At 45.5% G+C, this 12,661-nt stretch overlaps 1 protein-coding gene across 1 annotated transcript in view; it reads left to right on the forward strand.

The window, feature by feature from the left end:
• CEACAM21 (CEA cell adhesion molecule 21) overlaps positions 1–12,661 on the forward strand; it is a 28,655-nt gene that overhangs the window by 14,136 nt on the left and 1,858 nt on the right. Inside the window, exons 7-10 of the transcript XR_010124878.1 lie at positions 6,867–7,025; positions 8,969–9,115; positions 9,886–10,797; positions 11,751–11,801. The gene's annotated coding sequence lies outside the window, so the exon portion shown is untranslated. The remainder of the gene's footprint in view (positions 1–6,866; positions 7,026–8,968; positions 9,116–9,885; positions 10,798–11,750; positions 11,802–12,661) is intronic.

Below are 12,661 nucleotides of genomic sequence, written 5' to 3' on the forward strand. Positions count from 1 at the left end.
TGATGCTCTGTTGTTAAAAGTGAAAAGAGAGCAGATGTAACTAGAAGATTCTACATCACACTCTCTTCCATAGTTCTTGGTCGTCAGAACCACGGACAGTGAATCAGGAATGTTCATTCCCAGGTGCTGCAGCAGGAAGGTGGCGGATGAGAACAGACTGCTAGAAAGATATCCGTGTCTAGTTTACAAGAAAAAGACACAGCCAGGAGCAACGTTATTGCAGGGAAACTTGATCTGCTCTATTTTATATATCGTGAAATTTTTGCACGTGTCTGGATGTTGAGGTTCTTGGCACATCTATTGCCATGCCCGGCAGAGCTGAGTGCTGCACCCAGGGTGTGGTCTCTGGGAGGCTGAGAGCCTGCTTTGGCCACATGGTAAGTCTCCCTGACCCTGACACTCAGGCCATTGTCTCTGCCTACAAAAGGTGGGAACTTTTCATGATTAATTTTTGACCCCCGTGCCTGACCTTGGAACCACACACATCACCTAGCCTGGAGTATGCCCTGAGCACAGCCTCCTGCTTATCTAGCCCCAGCTAAGCCCCTGAGATGCTGAGCTGACCAAGTCCATGGGCTCCTCTACCAGCTCCTCCAAGCCAAGGCTTGTCACCCCCATCTTGCTAATTCCTGCCCACATCACACCCACAGAGAAGACTCTGGTCCTACAGACCAGCTCTGCCCTTACAGGGACTCAGGTCCAGCCTATCAAATGTCCCTGCTGGGCACACACAGCACTCAGGATGCCCAATGTAAGGGTCACCTGTGGGCTTAGGGGTGGGGAGGTCCTGTAACTTGCACGAGTCAGAGCCCTCCTCACATCCTACATTTGAGCAGTCACCAGGGTCCTCTTTGCCCTGTCCTCACCTTCAATGTCTCAATGACTCACTCAGTGTCCTGGGTCATCCTTGTCATCTCTCCTGGACATAGCCACAGCTCCTGACAGGAGGGGTTGAGGCTCTGTCTCTCCATCAGTCCCTCCCACTCTGACCACATGAACCTGGTCAGCCCCATCTGAGCCTCATCCCCTCACCAGGGGCCCTGTGCTCTGGATCCCTGGATACCTGGGTCCTTGTCATGCAAACTTGATAACAGTAATAATCACCAGGCCCTGGCATCCTCATGCAAAGCACATGTCTAATGAGAGACAACTGTGGCTCCACACACCTTGAGGCTTCACTGCTCAGGGGCATCCTCATCCCTCTCCTCCCACCCCTAGAGACAGTAAGCACCACCAGCCCCTTCCCCCAGACCACAGCCTCAGATCTATTCTGACCCTCTATACGGAGAGGCTCTAGGGAACAGCAGGCACTATGAAATCCCACTGACCCAGGTGCCACCTGTGGCCTCACCCCTCCTCATATCTATGATGGGGACAGACACACATAACACACCTGTGCTCACTGCCCAGTCCCCAAGGTCAATCACAGTCTGCTTCTCCCCAAGACCCACTGCTCCCCATGTCTTCCCTCCCCAGCTGCAGCCTGGGTGGCCTCCCTGCTGTTCTTGGTCCATGAAGGCAGGTTCCAACCTTTGTGTTGCTGCCTGCAATGCCCTCCCTTCTCTTCCCTTCCCTATGGGTGCACACCTGCCCATCCTCCTGCCTTCTGGCCAAAGTCATCAGCCACCTGCTCCCCTCAGTCTTCCCCAACCCTGCCCATGGAGGTGACGGTTCCTCCCAGAACACCTACCACTCACTCTTGGCTTTGGGTGGTAATCACAGGTTCCGCAGGGGTCACCTGTGCTCAGGTGTGTCACCTGCGGAACCAAAACTTCTGAGCAGAGGGAGTTGCTCAGGGCATCTTAGGGGCCCTGACCTCTGGTCTACCACAGGAACTCAATGCGATCTTGGTGGGACTGTGGTTTAGTCCCTACAGCAACTTTGACCTCATCATGTTTAATGTGCACATGCTCCGACCAGTATCCCACTTCTAAGAGCCTCCCTGAGCTGTGACCTCTGCAAAGGCAGGACTGTGCCTATCCTCTCTCTGCTGAAGACAGTGACCAGCCCACAGCCTGGCACAGGATGCTTCATAAACACGTGTTGACTGAATGAGCTCCTGGATCAATACTCTACATGGGGAAAAGACATGTGTATGAAACACTGCAGAATGTCTCGTCATTATGAAAACTGGGAAACAGCCCAGTAACTTAAAAAAAAAAGATTGAGATGAAGGTCACAGAAAATACCATATGTTTGGGAAACAAGTAATAGCAATTCGGGTCCACTGAATCAGGGCAGCCCAGACTAGTGTTCTGTAAGGCAAGCACAGGAGAGGGTTTTCTTTACAGGTAATTTCCACAAAAAGTTGTTTTCAGAAGCAGTTTATTAGCTGAAAAGGAATCCTAAATCACAAGTCCATTCCATTCTATGTGTTTAGTTAATTTTAGGGTTCTCCCAGTTGAGATGTTGAAGGCTGGTGAATACTGACTTCAGCTGTTTATCCAAATCTGTTGGAACATTCTGTGGTTTGAGCTCTTGCTGGTGAAAGTGCAATTGTCTTGCAATCTCCTGACTCTACTTCAGAAAGCTTTAGCCTCTGTTACTTCATTTTCCATCACAAGATTCCAACTCAGGAACAGGGGTGTGGACAAAGCATTGAGTGTAGCCATGCAATGAGAAAAAGGGGAGCCAATAACACACACAAGATAAAATCCACATGTATTGATGTAAGAGGTGCCCACCACACATGATTCATGATTCAGTAGAACACAATGGTCTGGCCAGGTGCAGTGGCTCATGACTATAATCTCAGCACTTTGGGAGGCCGAGGGGGGCAGATCATAAGGTCAGGAGTTCGAGACCAGCCTGACCAACATGGTGAAACCCCATCTCTACTAAAAATACAAAAATTAGCCGGGTGTGGTGGCATGCACCTGTAATCCCAGATACTCAGGAGGTTGAGGCAGGAGAATCACTTGAACCCAGGAGGTGAAGGTTGCAGTGAGCTGAGATCGCACCACTGAACTCCAGCCTGGGTGACAGAGCGAGACTCCATCTCAAAAAAACAAACAAACAAACCAGAATGGTCTTCAACAATAATATAATTCAATAGCATTTTGGCTGTAAAAACTACAAGTGAGATAAACAGAGTATTATTATAGAGAGATTCACAGCAACTGCAAACAGCCCTGGGTAACACAGCAAAACCCCATCTCTACTAAAAATACAAAAAATTAGCCTTGCATGGTGACACATGCCTTTAGTCCTAGCTACTTGGGAGGCTAATGTCGGGGAATCATCTGAGCCCAGGAAGTTGAGGCTGCAGTGAGCCATGACTGGGCCACTTCACTCCAGCCTGGGTGATAAAAGTGAGACACTATCTCAAAAAAAAAAAATTAGCATTTTAGAAAATTTTTCATTCATATCCTGATTTATTTTTTATATTTCTTTATGTTGGTTTTCACCTTTCTCTTGTATCTCCTTGAGTAGCTTAATAATAAAAACTTGTAGGCATGCATTATTCTTTTTTATTCTTTTTTATTTTGTCTCTCTGACTGTGTGTTTTTATATATTCTCTCTTCAAGCTCACAAATTCTTTCTTCCACTTGATGATACTGTTGAAAGATTTAGTGCATTCTTCGGTTTGTCAATTGAATTTTTCAGCTACAGAATTTCTGCTTGGTTTTTAAAAATTATTTCAACCTATTAAATTTATCTGATAGGATTCTGAGTTCCTTCTCTGTGTTATCTTGAATTTCATTGAGCTTCTTCAAATAGCTGTTTGTATATGCTAGTTTTGAAGAGGGTCTCAGGAATGAGAGTGGGTTTGCATGTTATTTCATTTACACCTCTCAACAGCCATCTAAGTTTATTTCAGTGGAGGATGCTCATCCTCAGAAAGATGAAGCAACTTGCCAATGTTTGTGGTGGATCTGGGATTAGAAATTACATGACTCTAACATCAGAGGCCAAGACATCACCACTACCACTGAGAGAGAACTGAACGCAGTAGGTTAGGGAGCAGGAAGGAACAAGGAGAGATATGGCAGCAAGAGACAATTTCAAAACAGGGAAGTTAGATAAGGTTACTAAAAGGAGACCATATATTGTAAAACCATGAACACGAGACAGAAACATTCGAACTTGATCTTGTGATTACAGAAGAGCCGCTGAAAATTTTAAGTAAGGGCAAAACTAATCAAATTCACAGCATGAGCCAAGACCAAAGAGGGTAGTGAAAGTGAGGCTCTGGGTTCCTAAGCTAAAGAGATGCTGCCACAACTGTTGTTCACAACAGTGAACAAACCGTGTGATGTGTGGAGCGAGAACTGGACAAAGGCTGAAGCCCTGGGTTTAAATGCAAGAAGTCATGCACTAAGGGAATGGCTGTGTTAGGCAAGCTATATATTCTCTCTCTGGACCTTGGTTTGTTTTCATTCTTAAATTAGATGCAGTGAGAATTAACCTCTAACTGATCTTCAAGCCTTGCTACTCAAAGTGTGGTCCACCAACCAGCAGCAATGGCATCATCCAAAAGCTCCTTAGACGTGCACAATCTCAGGCCTCACCAGAAAAATCAGAATCTGTATTGAATAAAAAGATCTGTGTGGGATCTGTGAACACATTAAGGTTTGCAAAACACTTCTCTCCATTGTCTTCCATTTCTAAAAGGCAATTATTCCATACTCACCTCCACTCTGTTACTTCACAGGAGAAAGAAGAAAAAAAAATTAGCTGTTCACCTCATTAGTGCCCTTTTCTTAGTCATGACATCCTCTTAGACTGGCTCACTTCCAGGAAGAGGTTTTAGAAAATGCCAGAGAGGCAGTGCTGCCACCTTGTGACCATCATCAGTAAATGCGCTTAACTCTGACCAGTGTCAACAGCAAAGGAGAGGGACTGCAGATGGAGGTGAAGTCCAAATCACAGACTAGATGAGAGAATCACAGCCACCCACAATTACTTAAACAGAGGGACCTCAACCTGCATCATAGAGCAATGTCCTACTGCAAAGGACAGTTTTTATAATACTTAATATGTGGTATTAGTAGGAAACCTGGTTCCAAGCCAAGCTCTGCCCTTTGTAACCATAAAAGTGACCCTGACAGGTATTTTCAGACACCCAGCCCTGGCCTGAACTCTGCCAGTAAACATGTAATTTCCCAAAAGACCTTACATTACTGTGACAGTTCTTTTCCATCCTGAGCCAAAATGTACCTGATACACACTCACCAATCCTTGTCCTACTCCCCTAAGCTAAAATAAGCCTAACACCTTTTCATATAACCGACCTTCAAATATTGGTTAAAAAAAAAAAAACAAAAACCATGTGCCGCCCACCCCACCTTCCCTTGGCCATTTCCCACATGGGGTCACCTGAAGCCCCACACCCTCCGATCACTTTCCTATGGGGAAGCGAAGTGCAGCAACACAGCAGGCACTGTGAAACCTAGGGGTGCCCCCCAGGGCAGCAGAGCCACAGGACACCCGTCCCCATCCTGGCACCTCACCCCTATCTAGAAGCCGAACACCACATCAGCTGATCTGGGGACGCTGACTTTTCCTGCTTCTGCTGCTGCTCAGTCATCGCACACCTGTGCAGGTGTCTACTTTTTATTCCATTTTATTTTGTAAGAAATATTTATCAGAGCCTGCTATGTACTGTCACTGGAGAGACAAAGATGAACCACACCTGGTTCCTGCCTCACAGAACTTCAGGCTGTAGAGGGAACACACTCAAAGCCAGACTATTACCGTTCAGTAAAAAACACCATGACAGACATCAGCACAGGGTTTTTTGATGCATGTTACCAATCCTTTGTGAAAAATCTTCCACTCTTGGATTTCTGCACTTAGTTTTCCTCATTTCAAGCTCTAAGTGAAAAAGAGAATACAAATATCCCCAATGGTCCTTTGTGCGGTCTCAGCTGGACCCAGCATGTCCTCCTGGCTAATCCAGGGTGTTCAGGGCTCCCACTTCACTCTGAGCGTCCTCTCTCCTGTTGGAGCTCACCATTGTCAGCACCTGCAGCAGAAAATCTAGCAAGTCAGGAAACTTGCTTTACTCCTGTAACTTTGAGGCTAGTGACCTTGTGACAGTGAACTAATCCTATAAATCCTTTTCACTTTAATTTCCACATCTGTAAAGTGGGGCAGGTGGATTCAGTCACCCTAGAGACAGCAGCACACCTGATCTTCTCGGCATCCACCATCTAGCAAATACCAGGCACACATTAGGCACTCAAATCCTCACTGAATGTGTGTGTGAATAAATGACTATAATAGAGCCACGTAGATCATAGACACTATCAACACATATTTTTGAATGTCTATGAAGTACACTCGAGAATGGGGAAAGCAAATAATTGAGGCAGGACAGTGTTTTCTTCTTACTTCCCATTACCTCCCTCCTGAAGACAGCCTTTGTACCTGGGAGAGACTCTGTTGCCAGGTTTCTCTACTGCAAAGTTACTATTTGTCCCTTTATAATCAGTTAAGTATCTCCTGAAGTGATACTTTGGGAATATGCAAGTAGCCTGTTTCTTCTCAACATACTTTTTTTCCCCTTGGTACTCACTAGTTGTAGCATCATCATACTTTTACCCATTCATATTTAGAGTCCATTGATATTCTTGCCTACAAACAATTGACTGTGCTGTTAGCCAAATAGTGACTTTCTATTTGATAATTCCTTCTACATTCATTAATTGGAATTCTGCTATAACAAAAAGCTGTTTCTTCATCCTTATATATTTATGTGTTCAATTATTTATTTATATTAGTAGGAACTCATGGGTATTTATGGGTTAGAATTTATTACTATCATTATTTCTTATAGTGCTCATTTTTTCTCAAAATTGGTCATTCAAAGCTCCTTCTGATTGGCATCTGTGACCTTTCGACACATCTCCATTATTTTTCAGCCGGCTCCTTACTTTCTGGCCTCACGAGATGCTCCAGGCTCCGCTTGTGCTTTCCTGCCCCAGCCCTGGAATCAGTTATTTCTCCCAGGAAGCCCTGGTTCCTTTCATGGGAGAATGATGTTTACGACCACAGGCACTACTACACCCGTTGCTGTAATAGTAAGTGCTGGTGCCTTCACGCCCTCTAGTGGTCAGACCTGGGAAATACACACTCACACTAATGTACTGTTACCCATGTTCTACAAATTAGGTAAATGAGGCACAGAAAAGTTAGGCAACTTGACCAACATCACGAGAAAATAGGTAGTGAAACTGCGAGATAAAAATAGTGACAGATACACAAGTCCTAATAAGTGGAAGTAGCTTCTTCACACATGCACATCAGCAGAAATCCACAAGCCCAATATTCCAGCGTAGACACTCTCTTGGGAAAAAATCCAGAATTCCAAAGTATTAACCCTAATGACAACCACCATGTACTGACTACCTGCCTGGGCACTGGGCTCCCACAGTAACACATTGATTCCTAAATATATGTAAATATAGAAAACTAATAACTTTATCTTAAATAAATATCCATTTAAATATTATTATATAAAATTTATTATAGAAAACTTTATATAATTATACAAAAATGTATAGGCCAGGCATCGTGGCTCATGCCTGTAATCCCAGCACTTTGGGAGGCCAAGGCGGCATATCACCTGAGGTCAGGTGTTTGAGACCAGCCTGGCCAACTTGGCGAAAACCCATCTCTACTAAAAAAGTACAAAAATTAGCCGGGCGTGGCAGCAGGCACCTGTAATCCCAGCTACTCGGGAGGCTGAGGTAGGAGAATCATTTGAACCCGGAAAGCGGAGGCTGCAGTGAGCTGAGATCGCGCCACTGCACTCCAGCCTGGGAGACAGAGTCAGACTCCATCTCAAAAAAGAAAAACTATTATATATACATTTATATATATAATTTATTATATAAAAATTTATTATATATAAATTTATATTAAATACAATTTAATATGATGGTTAAAAGTTATATGTTTATTTTAATACATGTTAGAAGAAAATGTAAGCATATCTCAAACCTGTAATTTTATGGATAATATTGCATAGGACAAAGATGTTTTGTCTCACATTCCCATCCTCAAGCAATCCACCCATCTCAACCTCTCAAGTAGCTGAGATCACAGATGTGAGCCCCTGCACCCTACTAGGACAAGGATGTTTTGTAAAGTAAATTTATTTAGGAAAAAGCATAAAGCAAATAATAATAAGAGTCAGTGGTACAAGCTGTAGAGAAAAATCATAAAATGTCTACAAATGGCTGAGGTTTGCATTTTAGTTACTCCTAGGAAATTAGGGTCACATAGCACTGCAGAAAAAACAACTAAAAATCATAGACCTGGATTTTAGCTCTAGATTTGTCCATTTCTAGGACCCCACCCCCTCGACATCTCTGTGACCTCCCTGCTGGGAGTAAATCCAACCTTCCCAAACATTAGAAAACATGAGGAAAACCTTGCATACCCAGAGGGGTTTCTGTGTCATAGAGAAAATAACACTGAGTTTGGGGGCCTCAGGGACTCTCTGTGAGGTGCTGACAGAACCAATCCCTAGACACAGCAGAGGTCACTCATGGGGGAGCACAGGTCATCCTGTTAAGGGATGGGGGTCCCAATAAGCCTTGCTTCTCAAAGCGTGGTCTAAGGAACTAAAACGTAGATTGGAGAAAAAGAGGAAAAGAAGACAAGGAGGCAGGACTGAGAGGGGAGGAGGCAGAAAGGCTACCTGTGCAGAGCCTCATTGCCACTTAGCTTTCCCCGCCCCCGCCCCCACCCCTGGCCCTGGGAAGTGCTTCTGCCCTGGGAGGAGGCTCAGCACAGAGAGAGGCAGGACAGCAGAGCTGACAGTCACAGTAGCTCTGACAAGAGCGTTTACTTTATGTTAAATACAATTTAATATAACTATTAAAAGTTATATGTTTATTTTAATGCATGTCAGAAGAGAATTTAAGCATATCTCAAACCTGTAATTTTATGGATAATATTGCATAGGACAAAGATGTTGGCATCTGTGACCTTTCAACACATCCCCATTATTTTTCAGCCTGTTCCTTACTTTCTGTCCTCCTTACTTTCTGAAGCCCAAGCTCCTCTCCACAGAGGAGGACAGAGCGGACAGCAGAGACCATGGGGGCCCCTCTCAGCCCCTCCTCACAGAATGCACGTCCCTGGCAGGTGCTTCTGCTCACAGGTGAGGGGAGGACTCCCTGGGAGTGGATGGGAGGAGGGAGCACAGAGACTGGCTGGGGTTTCTTGGGGAGAATGGGGACCTGAGAGGGACAGAGGGCTTCTGTTGGACACTAAACAGTAAGAAGGGGTTACAACAGGAAAATCTAAATAATCTGAGGTTGTTAGTGAAGAAACAATCTCGATTGTTAACGTTTTCCAAGTGAATCATCACTGAGCAATTAATGTTGAAAACGGATGACAAAATCACAATTTAAGTTGGGGTAATACTCAAGAAAAAAAAGGGACGCTAAACAGAGCTCTGTGGCAGTACTCCTCATATGGGGGCACCAGCTGCGGGGGACACACACATATTTTGCTTTGCCAGTCCAGCTGAGTCTGTCAGGGCCGCTTACAGACTCCCTGCTGAGTCCTATAAACAGTTGTGACCATGGCCTTGATCAGCTAGTGAGACTCACATTTATTCAGTAACATTAATTAACAAAGGCTTGAGTCAACACCATTAGAGGGTAATTGACATTGTGGACTTCCCAAGTAGAAAGCAATTAAGCACCCACGGTACATCAGTGGTTAGTCTTAAGATCACATGAGTAAACAAGCTAGCTAGACAAACTACTCTGCCTTCCTTTGTTACTACTTTAATTTGTTTAACTAAAAGGTAAAGGGACCACACCGCCTTCAGTCAGATCTATTACCAAAGTTATGCAAACTTTTCAGTCTTCCAAGAAGATTTGTGTCTATCTCTATAACTATCTCTAATATTTTTCCCACCAGCCGGATTGAACTCCAACAGAGCTCTTAGCCAACAACCTCAGCCATTGGAAAATAAATCCCAGGTTGTGAAGGGCCCTGGGAATGCTCATGAGCTCATCCACAGGAGTCAGCAGCCTGTCCAAAGCACTGGAGTGCAACCAAGATCACACAAGTCCCTGTTCTCACAGAGCTCATGCTCTCATAGGGAGGAAAACAGACATGCAAGGATATCTAGAATGTGAGGTCAACTGTTGACAAGAGCCCTGGAAGGAACAGAACAGGGAAAGGTCAGAAAGGGAAGACCCAGGGTCTCTAGAGGTGTCAGGAAAGGGGTCTCCCAAGGATGCCCTAAAGTGAGCAGGACCTGAAGGCAGTAGGAAGGGAGCCATGCAGACCCCTGGGGAAAAGGACTCCAAACAGGGAAATGCCAAGGTCAGAGGAACTGAAGGAAGGGAGATCATGCTGCTGACCTTGACCCAATAGGACACACACATACACACACAGACACACTCCAAGGCTGAGGGATTAATAGACCTGCCCAGGACCTAGGGCCCCATCTTTCCAACTCAATGTATAGGGCCCAGTATTAACTGATGCTCTCTCCCCACTCCTAGCCCACTTTTAACTTTCTGGAACTTGCCTACCACTGCCCAAGTCACTGTTGAAGCTGCAGAAGGCAAGGAGATTCTTCTTCCGCTCACCCACAATCTGCCTTAGGCTTGGCTACAACTGGTACAAAGGGGAATTACAGGATATGTACTAGGAACTCAAGTAATTACCCCAGGACCTGCCACAGGGGCTGAGAGACAATATACCCCAATACATCTCTGCTGATCCAGAATGTCACCAACAATGACACAGGATCCTACACCCTACAAGTCATAAAGACAGATCTTGTGAATGAAGAAGTAACTGGCCAGTTTCACGTACACAGTGAGTGATGCCTCATGAGCTCTGGGTGTTGGGGGTCAGTTCTGCTTCACACACACAGGATTTTCAGGCCTGAGCTGTGCCTGTGTCCCCCTCTGCATTACATCCCATTTGGGGGTTTAGACATTTAGTGCAAGACACACACATGGGAGACAAACTTCCACAGATCAGAATTTTTTTCCTGCATCCAGACCCTGCAGGCACTCGCTGCAGAGGAAGGACAGTCTGATGGGGTTGGCAGGAGGCTCAGCAAGGGGAGGTCAGTGTCAGTTCCCCCTCCTGGGTCCCCTCCCCATGGACATTCCTTGTAGGATCTTGTCAGGTCCTGGAGTAAGGGGACCCCTGGGAAGCCCCTGTTCAGAAACTCAGCCCTGGAAACCCCTGTCTTAGGATCCTGACTCCACGTGACCCTGGGAAGCCTGTGCCAGGGCTGGGTTGTGGCATCCTGGGCAGGGCTGACTGGGAACAAGGATTTACCAGCTGTCCAAGGGCCATGGATCTTGGAGCTGGTCACCAGCCAGGGCTCAGCCCCCAGAGCCTCATCTGGGGAAGGGCAAAGCTTCATCCTTCACATGAGACTTGGTATGGAGAAGACAGGTAAGCTCCCTAGGACATTAGCCGACTGCCCTGGGGAACTTAGGAGACTCCAAGGGAAGGTCAGCATCCCCAGGGGAGGAATAGAGAAGAGAGGATGTTCCCAGCAACTCATTGTCCACCAGAGATCAGGCCCGGGGAACACTCTGTTGGAGGCAACTAATCAGAGACAGTGTATTCAGGCAGTTCCTTGGTACCAACCTTTAGGTCAGGTGATCGTGAATATTTTAAAAGTAATTCACAGACAACATGGCAAGCCACTGACCATTTATCGTTGTTGGCAGAAAAATCGGAGATCTGTACATTTGGAAAGGAGACTTTATTTCATATATTTTCCATTTTATTTTTCTATTTTTTTTTAGAGACCGGTTCTTGCTCTGTCTCCCAGGTTGGAGTGAAGTGGCTACTCACAGGTGGGACCATAATTCACTGCAGCTTCAATCTCCCGAGCTCAAGCACTCCTCACACCTCAGTCTCGAGTAGCTGGAACTAGAGGCATGCGCCACTGCACCCAGATAATTTTTAAAATTAACTTTTATTTTAGGTTCAAAGATACACGTGCAGGTTTGTTATACACGTAAACAGGGGTTTGGTATACAGATTATTTCATGATCCAAGTACTAAGCATAATAGCCAATAGGTATTTTTCTGATCCTCACTCTCCTCCCTAAAATTTTTTTAAGAGACAGGATCTTGCTATGCTGCCCAGGCTAGTCTCTAGCTCCTGAGCTCAAACTGTTCTCCCACTTCAACCTCCCAAACCACTGGGATTACAGGTGTGAGCCACTGCACCCCGCCAGGTTATTTCTTACACAGGGTTACAGCCTGCAGGCTGACCATTCCCCAGGGTAGAAGATGCAGCCTCCAGCAGAGACCAATAGCTGGCACTTCAAGGGAGGGGAATGTGGAAGATAGATTTACGCTGAATGAGTTGGCCAGGTATACATATTCAGCAGGTTATAGGTGGATCTATAGATAGTCACAAAGGAAGCACATGCACATGCGTGGTGAACAAACATGCACGCTACATGCACCCCATGTTCACTTTGGGGTGGAGAATTCAGATTTAAATATATTAAATTAGGTCTTATACATTAAAAGATGAAACAAGCATTATGGCACTCAGTGCACAGGGTCTGTGTACCAGCAGAACCAGGCCATGCTCAGTGGTCTCTTATTAGGAGAAAGTTACTGAAATCAGTCACTTGTCCAACTGAAGTGTAGTTGTGGCTGTTGGAACAGGGGTCAGTTAGCCAGTGTTGGTGGATGAGCC

This window comes from Pongo pygmaeus, chromosome 20 (assembly GCF_028885625.2).
Source record: "Pongo pygmaeus isolate AG05252 chromosome 20, NHGRI_mPonPyg2-v2.0_pri, whole genome shotgun sequence".
Classification (NCBI taxonomy): Eukaryota; Metazoa; Chordata; class Mammalia; order Primates; family Hominidae; genus Pongo; species Pongo pygmaeus.